The sequence below is a fragment of the Marmota monax genome, unplaced genomic scaffold (assembly GCF_021218885.2).
Source record: "Marmota monax isolate L192 unplaced genomic scaffold, Marmota_monax_Labrador192_F-V1.1 WCK01_AAM20220418_F8-fsc00048, whole genome shotgun sequence".
In the NCBI taxonomy this organism is placed as follows: Eukaryota; Metazoa; Chordata; class Mammalia; order Rodentia; family Sciuridae; genus Marmota; species Marmota monax.
Window position 1 is genome coordinate 9920603 of NW_026694895.1, and position 19615 is coordinate 9940217.

Below are 19615 nucleotides of genomic sequence, written 5' to 3' on the forward strand. Positions count from 1 at the left end.
AAGACATACATGAAACATGGATGAGTTTTATGTTTAGATTTGGGTCTTATCCCCCAGATATCTCATTATGGATATGCAAATATTTCAAAAGCTGAAAAAAACAGAAATTTGAAATATGTCTAGTCCCAAGCATTTTCAGAAAAGGAATATTTGACCTATAATGATAGGATTTCTCTTATAATGTTTGTTGAGAGGATGAAATAAGTCCTACATATAGAAAACTTAGGTCATTTCCTATAGATAGAAGGATTCAGTAAGTATTCATTATACTCTAATGTATTCTGTACATTGAATATTCACTCAGGAAGACTCAGACCCTGTCTATAAAGAGTACTTATCACTACTGTTAATATACATACTAAGCTAGTTGAGTGCTTTTTTTAAAAATTTTAGCAGTGCTAGAAATTAGTACAAAAAATGGTTTCAATGTGGTTATTATTTAAGCAATTTTCTTCCAAAATGAATTTATTTAGACAAAATTCACAGATAAGGACTTTTATATGCAACTTTTCTTTTTTAAAAAAAGTATATTTTATTATATATATTATTGTATATATTTAGCTGTTGATGGACCTTTATTTATTTATATGTGGTACTGAGAATCGAACCAATGCCTCACACATGCTAGGCAAATGCTCTGCCACTGAGCTACAACACCAGACCATGCAACTTTTCTTTAATAAGATTTTTTTTCTTAAAATATTTGGATAACAGCCTAACTTTATTGTGCAGTTTCATTAGTAAGTATTTTCTGAATTCTTACAGAAAACAAAGACACTGTTAATATCTATGGAAAATGGGGTAGTGGTGATTAAGAAGCCATTAATACAAATAAATACACACCTCTGATCCTATTCTACAGGAATTAGATGATTTTGGCAGTTTTATCCCCTTCACAAACCACGAGAACCCCACACACTTTAGATTGTTCTGTGAGTAAGAAATAAACTCTTTGTGTCGAACTGTTGAGGTTTGTAGGTAGTTTCCATAGCAACTATAATCATTTACCTTTACCAATGATGTTGATTTCTGAAATCTCCAGTGGAACTAAGAAATGAGATTTGAAACTACTATAAATTCTGGTGTGGTTGGAGAGTCCCAAGAAGCCCTGCTTCAAGAGCAAAGTGGATAAAACTCTTTGTTCACCCTTTGAAATTTTGTTGAATTCCTATTGCATAAGGAGACACTGTGTAAGACATCTGGGATAAAAAGTGGAATAAAGCAGAATTCTGTCTTTAAGGAGCTCATGCATTGACCTCAGAAGCAGTGACAATACAGCTAACATTTCAGTGAGTGATTACTATACTATAAAAATTTCATTATTTTCTTTAATCCTCATGAAAATCTTCTACGTAAATACTTATTCCAATGCCCATTTTCAAGATGAGGAAAATGGAGCCTAAAGAAATTCAGGAACTTGTAAGTACTTGGAATATACTGTGAGTCTTGCCATAATGGAAAAACATGTAAACAAAATATAATGAAATTAAAGCTAATTGGAAATCTATAATGCTGAGCATTATATCTATTATGCTGAGCATTATGTTATATGCATACACACAATACATGCACACACACACACATACACATACTATATACTGTGTTTAATCCAAATAATACTACCCCCCAAACATTCATAATTATCCCCAGTTCACAGAGGAGGAATATTGTGATCAGGGAAGTTAGGGCTCTCCCTTACATCACTCACTTTGCAGTAGTGGAGTGAGGAACTGTAATCTGTGCCTTTCTGACTTCAAAACCCAAGTTTTCATCACTACATCAAGTGGTCTGTACTGGTGAAGAAAGAAGAGAGAAATGCAAGAGAAAACAGGGTCAGGTCCTAGCTAGTGAACCTCGTGGGTGGTAAGAAGCCATCACAAGATTGTGGTAGAGGAATATCAGATTTGCGTTTCAGAAAGGGCAATCTGGTAGGTTTTAAGAATGAATCCACCTTAAAAGTTTTATACATTAAAACCACAAATACTATTTTCTTTATTGGTTTAAAGCATTTCCAGGATGAAGGTCATGAACAAAATGCTTCATTATTCCTTTCTTATTTTGAGCCTTGGATTATACACTTTCCCTTTTCTTCAGGGTTAGGTGATGGCATGCTTTTTTCCTAACCAGTCTCAAATGTAGCACTCTTTACTGTGTAAACTTGTTCCATATTTATGTTTTCCCCCGCATTTACCCCATGATATTGTCATCTAGATTTGACTGTGGGTAATATTCTCAAATCAGTGTGGTAATAGAGGCATCCCCTGTGTACCATAATATCATAAGAAAGTGGAACGTGTATTGATTTGATGAAATTATCAATGCTGTATTGTTTATCTATCAGGATATTTTACTGATTAAAAGCGAGGACTGTAGACAAGAATTGCCTGGGTAAGAATCCTGCAGTGCTGCTTCCTAGCTCTTAAGCACTTTGCTCAAGGTCATGTAGCTAAATACATAATTGGAATGTGGTGAAGCATTTGCTATAATAGAACAATATACACAGAAAATAAAACAGAACTAACTCTAGTTGAACACTTATAGTGCAAAGAGTATGCTAGACATTATGCTTTGTGCTTTACATGTATCACTGCATTTAATAAGAACATGGCAAACCCTGTGTAGCCACATACACTGTTCTGCACTTAGTGAGAATACAACATACCTACAAAGTGAGTGATATCTTCCAAGGTTGACCTCCATGTGCCTTAGTGTCCTTATCTTTATAAGGATACTGATAGTAGAGGTTTCTTAGGATTGTTACAAGGAGTTAATCCATCGCTATGTGCTTAGCATGTGGTAAGTTCTCCATCAATATTATTGCCCGAGGAATCAAGAAATGATTCAGAATAAAAGCTTGTGTCCTTTGAGACAGAATGATAAGGTATTAAAGGATCATATTCATATAGAAAAAAATAAATAAATGCAGGAGAGAGAAAACAGAACCATTTTTTCCCCCAGCTGGTTTATTAGATTAAAGTAGAGCAAGCTGACTAGCTGCAAAGATTGTGCTATGTATCTATGACCACAAGTACAGAAATAGCATCAGTTTTCAGATTTAAACATCCTTGATAATTTATTGAAAAATCTTATAAAAATGAATACTTTAAGCAATTACAGTTCACTGATTAAGCCACAGAAACTAAACTTTAATGAAAGGAAATCAACTTTACTCTTAAGTGTACCAATCTAATGGAATTCAAGTCAGAAAATGCTGAATTTAAATTCTATGAAACCAAAAAATAAGCAGATGAAATTGCCTGTAAATATCAATTGGGTGTCATTTTGATTTCTTAACCAGTTTTATATATGTAAATAACATCCATTTGCATAAAGAGAATATTAGTTAGATGAAAATGCAATCTTGTCAAGAAAAATTTACAGGAAAATAATCTGTAGAAAGAAGAAGGGACACTGCTCATCAAATCAGACTGAGTTAAAAACACGAGTGCCCTGAGCTCTCAAAGATGAAATTCTAATTAAATATTGGAAGAATATTCAAATTTCCCTCTGCTAAACATTGAAATGATCCTTGACAAATCCAAGAGGCCATATGGGTCTGTCTTCCTATGCTGGGGTGTGGTTCCTTGAGGGTTGGGTTTAAACTGGCCTTTTATCTCTGTATTAGCTTATTAGGTAAAAAATGCCAAGTCAGGCAATGTTGACTCTTTTTATGAGTATTTATAGCTGTCCAACAAATGATATACTGGTAACTTTAATTTTTTTATCCAACTGGATAACTATTCAAGGAAGAAATTTTGGAGGTTCATTTCAAACTATATTATCTAAGTACTGAGGACAATTTATGTTAATTTTCCTATTTCAATTATTGTCTTTATGTGGCTATATTGTTATGCTGCTTTTTTGCTGGAGTTGTTCTTCAAATATTGACTAGTAGTCAATATGCATGGTGAACCTACAGAATTTTGGAACTAAATATCTGGGTATAGATTGGAAACTGTAAATAACATGGTTTATTAGTACTAAAAAAGACTAAAAAGTAAAAGAGGATCTGGAAGACCCATTAAGTAGGAGTGTGTGTGTGTGTGTGTACACACACAAACATTGTAGCCAAATAACATGTAGAAATCAATTAGAAGGTAGAGAAGCTTTATTTATATTGTTTTATCTTTTTTTCCTAGCATCAACAGCCATCCATGAGATCAGTTATGTGTGTGTGTGTGTGTGTGTGTGTGTGTAAGAGACTCAAGGTTGGAGTTGGGGAGAGCAGGTACACCTTCTTGGAGGTTTCACTCTTCCATTATGTCTGTGAGGTGCACTTAAAACTCAAGAAGAAAGTCCACATTGCTGGAATTTTAGCATTTCTTCTGCCTCTGTTTTTATTCTCTTCTGAAATTCAACTATTCCTTTAGAAAAGAAATTTGCCTAATCCTGTGAAGCATAGTGAGTTATTCTGGTGGAGACTAAAAAGCTCTTGTGCAAAAAAAAAAAAAAAAAAAAAGAAAGAAAGAAAAGGAAGCCCATTACATCTCCTCCTTCTCTCCCAGATTATATGATCCTCTCTGAGTTCTAGTAGGGGTCCAGAGCTGGAGTGCATCCCACAGAGCAGCCAGCAGAAAGGGAGCAGCTTCTAGGGAGGACATGGCAGTAAGAACAGGCTCTGCTGTTTTCCTGTAGGAGCTCCAGGGAACTGCGGAGTTCCCTATAAATGTTTCAACACTGGACCTCCTGCCGGTTCCATCCCCCACCCCACCCATTTTCAAATATGCTTCTCAGGAAACACCCTGTATCCCTATGACATCTCTTCCTCTTTTGTCTTTCTAGATTGCCCTCCATTCATTTAAAAAGTATACATTTGCATGGTGAGAACAAATAATTATTTCAAGATATGCGTTTTTTCAAACATCGCCTTCTTGATGAGACCATCTCTGGATGCCTCATTTATAACTGTCACCACGTCCCCACCAACTTATGTGACTTTCCTGATACATTTTCTACATTGTACTTAGCACTAGTCCCACAAATATTATTTACTTATTGATAGATCTTCCCAAATGGAAGGAAAGCTGTACGAGGGCAGGGATTTAAACTATTTTGTTGTGTTGGGGCCATTCAATGAATATTTGAGGGATGTTGATTTTTTTTTTGATGCAGATGACAAATGAAGATTCCCCTGATCCCTTCTGCCTGCATACAAAGCATCCAGGTGAGCACCAGTCTCAGTAGATAGCTGCTTCTTGAAGGCTGATTTACGCCATCCAATGCAAATGTGACAATTCTTCCTAGGGAGGTTTTGTAGTTTTGCAGAGTAGCAGCTCTGATTGTTTCCTTTAGCAAGCTTTGCCTCCTCTATTACCTTGGTCTCAGGATTCTGTCAGCTGTTCCAATACCTGTGTTACTTGCTGATGGTATTATGTTAGTACAACCATTTGGCTTCCCCCTCATTGGTCTCAGTTGAAGGTGTCACTCCTGGAATCAAAGCTGGGTCTCCTCTTTTGTTAACTACCCTGGGGCTCTTCTTCTGCCTCACCAGTGTTGCAACTTTCATCTCGTTGACCATCTTCCACCTCAGTGCTATCACTAGCTCCTAAACCAGTGGATGCTTTTTTGATTTTGATTCTGGGAAACAAATTAAAAACTAAAAGCTGTTCCTAGAAGGCGTGTGCCTGGGTCCTGTCATCTCCCTGTCCCCTTCGGATATCCTTGAGAAAAGAAAGAATCCAAACTACCTGGCTACTAACAGTTCTTTGCATGCTGGTGAGCTTGTGTATAGAAGCTCATCAAAGTTTTTTTTTTTTTTTTTTTTTTGTCTCCGCAGATCATTACCATTCTGTCTCTGAATGTGCTGACCCTTTGCCTTCCATTGCAAACCATGTGCTTAAAACTATTTATGTTCTGTGCTTGATTCTTGGGCTTGATGTTTTGGATTGACTGGGGCAGGAGTAGAAATTGAGTTCTCTTTGTCCACTAGCACATGTAGCCCTGCTCAACTCTTCTAGATGCTACTACTTGTGGAGCTAGGGAGGTTGAACTCAAAGTGTACTTGCTCCAATCTTTTTGATCTCTACTTAGAACCTGTGGCATCAACCAGGGTAGTGTCAGAATGGGCAATGAGAAGCCAGACACCATAACCCATGTGCATAGGATATTAGGTCTGCTGATGGCAGGAACACAGTTGACATCAAGAAGATTGAGACACACACTTTGCAGACTCATGACACAACCATTGTGAGTGCCTTGTCCTAGACCAACTTTCACCAGCTGAGAAATCTTCCCTTCTCCATTTGGACCTAGGCTCTGGAAACATCTTCCTAAATCATATATATGTTGTCTCAGGAATTCTTTTTCCTGTAAAAGTCAGCATTTGACTCCCCCTACAGATTAGAGGACCAGGAAAGTCCAGAGGGGTTTATCTTGGGCCATATATATCTTTCCAATAAGGTGCTACACACAGGTAAGCTCTTATATGAGCTCTCAATCTTGGAGCACATGACATCTAGTTGGTATCAAGTACAGCCTGGGGATAAGAAGGAATGCTACATTATTCACTCCAACAGCAGCTGCAGGCCAGGTTGAGGGAAGGTGGAGGTGGCAAAGGCATTGCTAACACACCATCTGCCTATTTGGAAGTCTTGCTTTCATCAGGGCTGTGATGTCAACAATTCCATCTCTGTACATAGAAACAGAAACAGTCTCTGGTACATTTATTAATTTAAAATATTTTTGAGCAAACACCTATTGAGCACCTACTATGTACATATGGTTGAGAGATGAGAGCTTTGAAGCCGAAAAAGAGTCAGACTTCTTTCTTGCTTTCTGAAGAGTTTACTGTCTTGTGGGGTGGGGAGACAGAGAAATTCAGAAATTATACAAAAGAATGAAAGAAAAGGCATGGCAAAGTGATGGAGGGTGGGGCAGAGAATGGAAGTAGCCAACATAAAATCTCCAATTTTGAGCATTAGTGTTACAGTACATGTAGCTTTTATTTCTTTTGCAAAAGGAAGAATAAAAATTCTGTGATCTTTTTTTACAAGACTATTAAGCTAAACTACTTCCAACAACTTAGAGAAATTTGGTTATTCATGAGAATAACACCTTTTTTTTAAAAGAAATAAAGTTAATTTTCTACTCTTCTGCAAAGGAGGTCATTAATTATACATTTTAGATTTCATCAATTTCAGTGAGATGAGACTAACATTTTAACTAGATGTCAAAGAAGACATAAGATATTAAGTTAAATACACTGGATGACAATAAATGGTTATTAAAAAACATAATTCTGTTAGTCTCATAATTTTCTCACTTGGGTGTCTAAGTGAAGGCCTGAGTCTTACATTTAGGCAGGCAAGTCAATGTATAGCAATCCTGTGAGCTTTAAACAAAAGCTTCTGAACCATTGGGTCCTTTCCAGATTAAGGACAGATGGATCTCCCCCACCCCCCTCCTCAGCACTTAAAACAAAAACAAAAACAGTGGCATCCACAGTAGTAACCATCTATCTGCAAAAGAATCAACATACCTCTTGTTCTGCTCCCACTAGGAACTTACTATTTTTGAGATAGGCACTTCTCATGAAAAAAAGTTTAATGCATGTGATCCTGTGTTTTGTGGGTTCTCATTGCCAACAAATAACAGGAAAAGAAGGAAGAAAAAGCTAAGAGCATTAGTTGTTTGGCATGCTTGGTGAGATTTCCCAGGTTGCTGTTCTGTGTTCATCTCCTACTATTTTTCAAAAATTGCCCTGTGTTTGGACAGCTCCCTATGAGGAGAAGCAGGAGAAGTCACACGCTGCTCTCCCTGATGCTCCGTGGGGTATCCAGAGCCAGCTTTCATTTTTCTGCTTGCTTGGCCCAGATTCACAATTGGAGAAACTTTTCTTTCCCAAATTCTTTTTTTTTTTTAAGGAATCCAGTGAAAGATATTAATCAACTTGAATTGTTTTTGTTAAACTAGAGGATAGTGGGAAACATTCATTTTCTAAAGTAGATTTAAGTGAATAGTTTTCTAGAATATAGGTTTGGGATATAAAAGTTTCTTTAAATACTTTGAATTCATGCATCTGGAGTGAACTTGGAATAGTTCAGACACCTGCATGATGAAAGATTGACACAAGTGAGTGGGATCTGTTTGGTCTTACTTCCTTGTCCTACCATCTTTTTTGTTAAGTTCAGCTAAGCAGTGAAGACCCAATAGCTTCATAGGGAGAAGGGTGCCAAACAAGTTAAGATCATCAATCAGACATTTTGAATCTTGGTTGTACATAAAGTGTTCAGACTGTTCATAATTCCCCTATATTTTTGTATGTCATCATTTTTATATTTGTTCTACTAGATTTTGAATTCTCCAAGAGGTCTGATTAGTATTTTCTGCCTGTTTTTTTTTTTTTTCCTTCATACAGAATCTATTCCAGGTCTTCACATATATTGGCAGTTTAGTAGATAATTGTTAACAGACTGACCTTTTCCCTCCTAGTTACTGATTGAAATTGGTTCTTGTTCTGTTTTTCTTTTTCTTTTTTTCCCCCTTCATATTGTTCTGTGAAAAATCGGTGACCTTAATCTGTAGTGAGGAACATGAGGAAAAGAGATGACGAGAGTTGACACAAATTTGAAATGGCTAGGAAATGGGTCACACTGACTGAAATCAACAATGTGAAGACTGTATGAGTAAAAGAAGCCTCTGCTTTGTAAGTGACCACCTACTATTAGTAGCTATCACTTATTTTTCTGTTTCCAACTATTATCCACTTGATTTTCTTTAAAGTGCCTTTGAAAACCCTCTAGCAACAAACTCATCATTTAAAAACGCTTATTTAGAGTTTGGCCCTTGTTTTTCAATGTCATACACAGGCATTAAACCATAGATTCTGGTTCAATGTGGATGAAGCTGAGGAGATAAATTCCCAGTGTATGAAAGGGAAAAAAAAAAAAAAAAAAAAAGACCTTTTTGTATTCCCCAAGAAGCAGCAGCAATTACAATTTTGTAGATTTTGGAAAGCTTCCCTTCTTCCTTTTTTTTTTTTTTCATTCTGTCATCATTTTTGCTTTATTAGAAAACAAGTACCCATCTGTTTTTTATATGGAAAGAAAATGTTTCTTAATTATATTTATATGCAAGCCAATAATTCCAAGCAACATGGTTAGTCTGAGGAAATAAATAAATGATTTCAAGACAGTGCTTATAAAGGCCACACTACCTTTCAAGATTGCAAGTCTTCTTCACAAGTTTTTCTTTCCTTTTTTGGGGGAAAAGGTTGAAATTTTTGGTTTCCCAATTGCTATTATTTTTTATTGCATTTTTTTTCCTGAAAAATTAAGTCAATAGGTGAAGAATAAATCACTGTATAAAAGAAAATTTGTAGCAGCTACCTAAATTATGGCTTACCTTTCAGAAGGGCAAATAGATAAATCCAGAGTCAAATCTAGAGAATAGTATTTGAAAACCCATTTTAGTTATGTTCTTACAGGAAGACAATGTCTAGACAGTATGGTCTGTTAGGTAAGAAAAAAATGTTAGAATTTTCAATTTTATACAGATTTTCTCATATAATTATATTGTAATAAAGAATCTAGAAATATCTATTCTAATCCATAAAACAGTGAAGATAATCCCACTGACTCTCATGGGCTAAATGTTTTAGTTTAATGTTTTATTAAATAGTCCCCATTTATTTCTTCACTTGATAGTTATTGATAGTGCATATAGTTGCTCATATAAATAGAACCATAACAAAGTTTTTAATTAAGGCAATTTTGTAATGGATATGTCTTTTCTTTGAGGCAAAGTGAGTTATAAAAATAAGTTTCAGAAGGAAAACTTTTGTTATTTGGACCACTTCAAATTAATCAGAAATTTAGTCACAATCCCACATCAAAGCATCACTGAATAAATGTTGTTTGTGTACCCCATATTATGTCAGGGACTGTGCCAGGTGCTGAAGACACAATGTTTTTTCTTTATGCTGTTTACAGTTCCTGAAGCTAGAGAAATAAGGCATCATTTGAGGTTGATGTGAGCATTCTTGGACTTCATCCTTTGCTAATGGTTGTTCTTCTAAGGGCCAACAAATGCCTTGAACAGAGCATGAAGTATATTTCCAGGAATGAATAAGGATGGCCTGAGTCTTGTTTAAGGAAATTCAAAGTATCTTTGAACTTTGAGTAAGGAAGAGCAGAAGAGATATATCACTACCTAGTTGAGAAAATGGACAGGAAACCAGAAAAGGAAAGGAGCTCAACCATGTTATGAGGCGGAGAAAGAAAAATGGAATTAGAAAAAGAAGAAAATAGAATATGTATTCAACTTCTCTTTTCCATAGTTTTATACCTAGCAATCTTTAAAAATATATATATTTAGATGTAAATAGACACATGCCTTTATTTATTTTTATGGGGTTCTAAGGATTGAACTCAGTGCCTCATAAATGCCAGGTAAGTGCTCTACCACTGAGCCACAACCCTCCCCCATACCCAATGCTCTTGAGGTTTTTTTTTTCTTTTAAAAAAATCTTCAGATGGTGTTTAGGCATGGGAAGCCAATAACTAGAGCAGTAAATCCCAGTCCCATCTTATTCTGAAAACTTGGTTTCTTTTAGCTTACTAATAATATTGCTTGGAAACCCAATAAAATATGTAGAGTTGTTGGTGGCTAATAGTATAGCTGAGACTAGTAAATAATTTACAAATAATATGTATTTAGTGTCTTATTTGTGGTTTAATAATTATAAATGAATATTTAATTTGTCTTCAAGTATACCTATTCTTAAGTCTCTAGACATAGGATGGCCAATATTAACAAGAATAAAAAATACACATTACCAAATTCATACTTTTTCTCCAGAATGTATGATAAATTAAGCAACTCAGGGATCAAAGTTCTGTACTATGAAAGTATGTTTGCTTTTTATATGAGAAAGTTAAATGTAGAGCTGGATATGTATCTCTGTGACAGAGTCACATGTACTTGGCTAGCATGCATGAGGCCCTGGGTTCTATCCTCAGTACAAAGAAAAAAAGAAAAAAGAAAAAAAAAAAAAACGAGTTTATGAGTGCTTAAGGAATTCAAGCAGAAACTTTGTCTATCAGTCACAGTAAAGTCTATAATTAAATAAACACCCAGGAAACAGGAAAATATGTATAAAAAATCATTCATTTTAACTTATATTAGTTCTTCTTCTTAGTGCTTGTTAAAGGAGTTTCCATGCTTCATTTATGAATCGGCTGGAGATTTTAGTTGAAAAATCACAAAATCTATTCTGGATAGTTTAGAGAGAGAGAAAGGCTTATTAAGGTATCCTAGGTGGCTCAGAATCTCTGCAAGGCCATTGAACAGGTTGGAATGCTACAAGTTCTCTCCATCAGTATAGCTCAGAGCTCCTCCCCACTGTGCTGCAGGATGGCTATTTTCAAAGATAACATTGCTACTACCTTTCACTAATTGGGCTGGGTGCCACATGCAGAATTGGTTACAGACACCTCCTGAAGAATCAATACCTTCGCCACCACATTTCCCAGAAGATGAATTCTCCTACATGTGGCTACTTGTTTGTACTTTCTACATCTTTTATATCTTGAGTCTTCTGTGGGTGTGTGTAATCTACTTGGGGCTGCTTAGGTCTGCTGCTTGCACTGTAGCTACAAGTGAGTCTGGAAGGAGTAGTGTTTTTTTGTTTAATTCTATGCTGGCAAGGCTGGATTCCCAGTGTGAGAATCTATCAAAATATTGAGAATACTTGAAAGATACTGGGCAGCTACAATAATATTCCAAAGGCTATGACTAAAGAACCTCGGTAAAGGCACATAAATTTTGAGATGAACTAAACATTAATGATACATTAACAAGTATGCTGACTTAAAGTTGGGAGCTAAGATCTTTTTTGAATCTTAATTTTAGTGTAAGATATGGCCAATTATAATTTCTACGTTTCCAACATACAAAATACAAAAGATAAACTTAACATGGAATATACATGACCTATAAAGAAAACAATAAAAATGTAGTGAGCTTCATAAAAGAAAACACAAAATGGAAAGACATCTTTTCTTGGCTTGAAACGCTTTGTACATGTCAAGATGATAGTGTTCTCAAAGTCGATTGACTTGTGAATGGTGATACTAGTCAAATCCCAAGTGAGTTTTTTGGAAGGAGCTTGACTAAATGATTCTCAAGATAACTTTGGATCATAAATATAGCCAGTGATATTCTGAAAAAGTGAATAGCCAATGAATAAGATAACCAATAAATTTTTGAGAAAGAAAAGCAATGGTGGGTGAATAGAGGTAGGTGGTTCTTCTAGCACAGGAATAGACAGAAGAATGAGATAAAACAATGAGTTTGGGAAACTCATGTAAATAAGGGTATAAAATATATGGTAACGGTGGCTGTGTAAACATGGCTTACTTAATAAATAGTGTTAAGAAAACTGATTAGCCATTCAGGAAAAAAAAATAACTAAACACTGACTTCACTATGTTAACATAAATTCCAAATGGACCGTATATTTAGTGTAAAAACTAAATTACAGAATTATAAGAAAAAACAAGTGTGGCTGATAGTATATGTACTCTTGGAGGAAAGCCTTTCCTCATTATGTATATCCACCCTTCCCCCTTGGCTTAAAGGAAGATATTGAAGTATTTAATTTTTTACAAAAATAAAAAATTCCAGCATAGAAAAAAAAAAAAAAAACCTTTAGAAGATTCTAAATCAAATTGGGAAAAAATATTTGATGCAAATATTTGAGAATATGTCTGAAGATAAATGAAATGTTAATATAGTCCTGGATTAAGAAGAAAAATTCTACAAGAAAACCAAAACACTTCTTTGTTTTTTCATACCCATGTGACACTTAAACTGACAGTCTGATAGTCTGTGTCTCATGTCTCTTCCCTAATTTAGTCCCTTTATAGAATTTTTATTGTGATTTGTGATATATAGTAAAAAAAGGGGGGGGGGTGCTGCTAGGGCTGTGGCTCAGTGGTAGCGCACTTACCTGGCATGTATGAGGCACTGGGTTTAATTCTTAGCACCACATATGAATACATAAATAAAATAAAGGTTTATCAATGACTAAAAATATATTTTAAAAAAGACATGCTGAAAAATATTAAAGCTTTGATTAATTCACCTGGAAAATTATTTAACTCAAGGAAATATAATTCTTTAAAAAAGAATTTGTTATCTACTCTATGAAATAAAGGTTTGTGTAATGAATATTACCCTTGGAAAAAACTTTTTAGGTGATTTGCATTTCTGTAAAGAGTAATGCAAAGTTTGCTGGGATTATGCAAACTCTTCTAGCTTCTTTTGCTTTCTTTCCTGAATCCCAGGAAGAAAAAGCAGACTTTAAAAAAGGGGGATTGGTTCCTTTCAGATTGTTATTCTAAATCTGACTTGATAGCAGAATCCAAAGTACATCATATCCCAGATAAAGCTAGCTGCTTGCCAGACTACTCTGTTACAATTGAACTGTAAATGGCTCACATCAGCACATTCTGTCAACTTTATATAAACCCCACTTTATGTAACATGATTATAGATCCCCTGAAAACGGCTCTGTACCTGAAGTTTGCAGACTGATTCTCTTGATGTCTACCAGACATGACTGAGAAAAGCAGCACAGGCTGATGTTGGGGACACAGGTGAAGGTAACAGGCTGCTAGTGCCTGATTGTTTCATTTTTCTAGATGCCTGTTACCTCCATGTGCAAAAGAGAGTAGGTAAGTCTATTCTTTCTCTCCTCGACTCAAGCCATTAATCCTTGATTCCTGACTTTGTCTTACCCAGGGATGTAAGATAAAGGGACTGGCTGCCTTTACCACACTCCATAAGAAAAGCATGTGATTCCTGTGGTCAGCACACTCTCCCATGCAATGTGATTTATCCAGGAAAGCTTTCCTCTCCATTTCTCTTTGATGCTAGCATCCTCTGTGGCTCCTCATCAGGCTGACTTGGATGATGTGGAGAGTTCCTGGGAAGCTCAGTTCAGATCAATAAGCATTTATTGAGCCTTTACTGTGTGCAAGCCCTGGGTGAAGCACTAGAAATACCAAGATAAATAATGCAAGATCCCTACTTTGTGGAGGTGATAGCCCAGTGGGAGAGACTGACCAAAAATAGAATTTCAATAAAGCATGATTAATGTTAAGAATGTTGAGGGCACATAAAAGGAGGGTACATAGTCAGAAATGGGGTCCAGAAAAGGTGTTTCAAAGAGATGATATCTGAGCTGAGTCCTGAAAGTTGAGAAAGTATTATTTATGTGGGAAGAGAAATCCACACAAAAAGAACAGCCTGAGAAATATCATAGGGACATGAAATGCCACTGGGAACATGGGCAAAGAAACTCCCAGGATCAGAATTGCTGGAGGGAAATCTTTTACACATGAAGGGAGGAGAAGAAGCTGAAAAAGCAGGAGTTGGATGGGAAGGATATCACACTTGGGCTTGATTCTGTAGGCATTGCTAAGTTCTTCATTCTTTACTTTTCTACTTCTTATTTCTCTCTCTCTCTCTCTTTTTTTTTTAACCCACATTCAATCCTTCAGCAAATCATTTTGGCCAGACAGCTCAAACTTGACCACCATCACTAACCTAGTCCAAGCTATCAGCACTTCCACCTGGATAACAGCAGTGTCTCCACAATTGGTGTGGGAATATTCTTCCTTGCTTCAATTTCTGTCCCTCTAAGTCTACCCAGAGCACAGAAGTAAGAACATTTCCTCTAAAACACAATTTAGGTAATCACATCCCCTAGTGCTCAGCCTCCAATAGCTTCTTTATATCTAGAATAGTTATGAAGGCCTGAAAGGAAGGCTTTAATTTGCCCCTGCACCCTAATACCCCTCTTGTGGCTAAGGTTCTCCTCCCAACTGTTTGTGCTGGACAGAACTCCCCTGACTACTTTTTAAAATTTATTTCCCCCTCCATCACGTGTGTGTGTGTGTATTTTTGTTGTTGTTTGTTTTTATATATTTTTCTGCTTATTACCTGCTTTACCCACAGGAATATAAGTTTCAAGAAAGTAAAGATATGTTTTGTTTACTGTTGTATCCCTTAGTTCTGAAACACTCTGGATTTGTTGAATGAAGTGAATGAACCAATTAATGAATTCAGAACCATGAAAAACTTGAGATTGAAATGATCCAGATGTGTTCCAGGAGGTTTCTACATATAAAAATCACATTGGGGGCTGGGATTGTGCTCAGTGGCAGAGCACTTGCCTCACACTTATGAGGCACTGGGTTTGATCCTCAGCACCATATAAAAATAAATAAATAAAATGAAGGTATTGTGTCCATCTGCAACTAAAAAAATATTTTAAAAATTAAAAAAACAACACACATTGGAACTTCTCATGATTGGCAGATCCCTCTGCAAGGTGGAGAATGCATGTAGGGAGATGGATTTGGTATGAATGGGGAGTGAATAAACAAGAGTTAGAATGAACAGTTAGGGATCTCTTGTGTTAGTCCTGGTCAGTGATAAGAAGGACTGAACAAGCCAGTGGTATTTGGCATGAACAGAGATAGATTTGAAAAGTATTAGGGAGAAAATTGTCCAAATATGATCAAATTATATCCGGGCCTCCTTCAGAGTTTTGGCTACAGAAGAAGATGATAAAGGATGCTGAAACTGGAAATGGTCCAGAGTCAGAGGGGATAGGATAATGTTGCCTGAGAATCTCTGCAACAAGTGCTTTTCTGGTTTAACATTTCCCTAAGTTAAAATTGCCAAGGCATTCATGTGTCCCCAGTGAAGTGCAGAATCATTGTCTTGCTGTGGATCCAAGAGACAACAATGAGTTGGATATATTTTTGGCACCAGATAGATGTTGATAATAGTTTTAATGATAGTTTGTACAACATCTGGTTTACCCTGAGGGCTTCCCATCTCTCTAATGACTAGGGCCACACCTGCTTAGTTTATAAGATCTGGCAAAATTATAATGTGAACTGGTAATGCCATGGGCTATTGTACATATCAGACCAGGTCTGTCTCTTATATAGCTCTGAGGAACTTACCTGAGCCCAGTGCCTCTAGGGACTTCACGAATACTGACTTCAAAGGAAGTGCTGCACTATTATGCCACTACCACGAGCCAAGTACCTAGCAAATCAAGAAGGAACACACAGTACCTAACTTCTAGAAGTATTTGATCTGTTTGAAAGTTTGAAGAGGTGTTTGATCTGTTGAAATTGACACTTAGTAGAATATCGCAATTTTGTTTTCAACGTGGTTTCGGAAAGTTCTCTTTAGCTTGGGAAAATTTATCATCTTAGCCAAAGAGATATTTATGTGGGCCTCAAATCCATAAACTCTCAAACCAAGAGAGATTATGAAATTATTTTGGATGACTGGGACAGAGGTCTTTCCAAAGAAAAGGTTTATCACATGAGTGATTTAAAACACTACTAAAATTGCCTCTCTGAGCAATGACCTAGAAATCTGACAATGTGATAATGAAATCTCAAACAAATAAAACAAACAAACACAAAAATCACATTGGAACTTCTCACAATTGGCAGGATAAAAACTGGCAACAATAACTTCTGGAAAAGTGAGTTGGATCTTATAGCATTAAAATGAGTTTTGGGACTACAACATGAAGTCAACACTTGTGTGAGAATTTTAGAATGCTCAATTTCCCACAATCTCATCATTTCTCTGCCTGACAATTGTAATTATTCTTCATCAACTTGACAGTCAAATTTGCTTCCTGTAGTGATAATATACCTGCTACCATCCTGACCATATTGGAGTGATAGTTTTTTTTCTTTGATAGGTTTGTTCATTTTTGAAGCTAACTTTCTATGTTATTCTAACCACTCTCTTACATTATTCATTAACTTATCACCATTTAAGGTTTTGACAGTAGTTTGTAACTTTGAAAAAAATGAAGAGATACACAGCTGTCTCCCTGCTTATAAGGCAAAGAATATTTCACTTACATATGTAACATAATTAATTAATTAGTTGGACAATGCATGCCATACCACTTCAGAAAATATCAGGCATTAGTGTGTGTTTCCATAATATCCAAAGTCATTAAATAATTATGGATCTAACATATAAGACATTAGAAAGGCCTCTAATTCTGTATATGCTGAGAAAATATGCATGGAACACTAAGACAAGGCCATATAGTTAAAAAAATCATAGGGAAAACAGAATAATTGTGAAGCAAAAGTGCTTGATAGTTATAAAATATATAGATTTGAAATACATTCTGTTAGTTATTTAATTCAATAATTTTTATTCATCTCTGAGAAAGTTACATTTGAACAAAAGACTTAAAAGAGGTGCTGGAGTAAACCTTGAAGATGCTTAAGAAAATAATTTTCCAAGCAGAGGGACTGCCAGTGCAAAGATCTTGAGGTGGGACCATGCTTGGAGTATAACAGGAGGAACCAAGAGGGGTGTAGAGGCCAAGGGCTGGAGATGAGCAACACGTAGGGCGGAGTAGGAGATGAAGTCAAAAGGTCACTCAAGTCTTGGGGGCCATTTCAGGGATTTTGGCTTTTATTCTGAAACTGTGGGGATGCCTAAAGTGTTTTGGCATGATATGATATATTTAAAGGGTCAGTTTGCCTGGATGTTGAGAATAAACAGTCCTAACCTGGGTGGTGGCTTGAATCAATGAGCAGTGCAAATGGTGAAGTGGTGAGAGATTTGGAAAGCAGTGCTGTAGGATGGATTTTTGATGAAAAAAAGATGAAAGTTAAGGATGATCTCAGGGGAAGGAAGGGGAAAAAAATCTATTTTGTATTAGAGTTTTAGCACTACTGTAATAAATTACCACCAGCTGGATGGGATACAACTACAGAAATGTATTCTTTTGCAGTTTTGGAGGCCAGAAGTCCAAAGCCAAGGTGCTGTCAAGTCTGCACTCCCTTTGGAAGTTCTGGGAGAGAATCCATTCTTAGATTTTTTCAGCTTCTGGCGGCTGTTAGCATTCACTGGTCTTCCTGGGGGCATCGCTCCAATGTGCACTCATGGTTGTGTTGCCTCCTGCTTTTTTGTCTCTTGGGACAGTAGTCATTGGATTTATGGCCCTCTTCGGTGGTCCAGGTGATCTTGGCACAAAAACCTTGGCTTAATTACATTTGTAAAGACCATTTTTCCAAATAGATAATATTGCCAGTTCCTAGGGACCAGGACATATCTTTTTTGGGTTGATCATTTAACCCACTACACCATTCATTAATGTGGAGGTGACTATGGCTGAGGCAGGCGGAGTGGGCGTATGATTTTTTCCTTTGGCTAAGAAGATATAACAGCCTGACCACATTTTATTACTAAAGGTATTCAATATTGGTTATGTTAAAAAAGATTATTAAATCTTCATAAAAGCCCAACATATTAAACTCAAATTTCTTATTTTAAAAATTTATTTTTTTTTCTAATTTGTTATACATGACAGTAGAATGCATTTCAATTCATAGTATACATGTAGAGCACAATTTTTCATTTCTCTATTTGTACACAAAGTAGGGTCACACCATTCATGTCTTCATACATGTACTTAGGATAATGATGTTCATCTCATTCCACCATCTTTCTTACCCCCATTCCCCCTCCCTTTTCCTCCCTCCCCTTTTCCCTATCTAAAGTTCCTCCATTCTTCCCATGCTCTCCCCACTTCCATTATGGATCAGCATTCACATATCAGAGAAAATATTCAGCCTTTGGTGTTTGGGATTGGCTTACTTCACTTACCATGATATTCTCTAACTCCATCCATTTACCTGCACTTGCTATGATTTTATTCTCTTTTAATGCTGAGTAATATTACACTGTGTATATATGCCACAGTTTCTTTATCCATTCATCTATCGATGGGTATCTAGGTTGGTTCCACAGTTTAACTATTGTGAATTATACTGCTATAAACATTGATGTGGCTGTGTCCCTATAGTATGCTATTTTTAAGTCCTTTGGGTATAGACCGAGGAGTGGGATAGTTGGGTCAAATGGTGGTACCATTTCAAGTTTTCCAAGGAATCTCCATACTACTTTCCAGATTGATTGCACCAATTTGCAGTCCCACAGCAATATATTAGGGTGCCTTTCCCCCCCATCCTTGCCAATATGTATTGTTGTTTGTATTCTTAATAACTGCCATTCTGACTGGAGTAAAATGAAATTTTAGAGATTTTTAGTGAGATGAACTTTAGTTTTGATTTACATTTCTCTGATTTCTAAAGATGTTGAACATTTTTTCATATATTTGTTGATTGATTGTATATCTTCTTCTGAGAAGTGTCTGTTCAGTTTCTTGGCCCATTTATTGGTTGGGTTGTTTGTTTGTTTGTTTGTTTTGGTGTTAAGTTTTTTGAGTTCTTTATGTATCCTGGAGATTAGTGCTCTATCTGATGTGCGTGTGGCAAAAATATGCTCCTATTTTGTAGGCTCTCTTTTCACCTCACTGATTGTTTCTTTTGCTGAGAAGAATTGATTCTTGATTTTATTTCTTGCTCTATAGGCGTCTTCTTAAGAAAGTTGGGGCCTAATATGACATGATGAAGATTTGGGCCCATTTTTTCTTCTATTAACTATAGGATCTCTGGTCTAATTTTTAGGCCCTTGATTGACTTTGATTTGAGTTTTATGCATGGTGAGAGATAGGGGCTTAATTTCATTATATGGATTTCTAGTT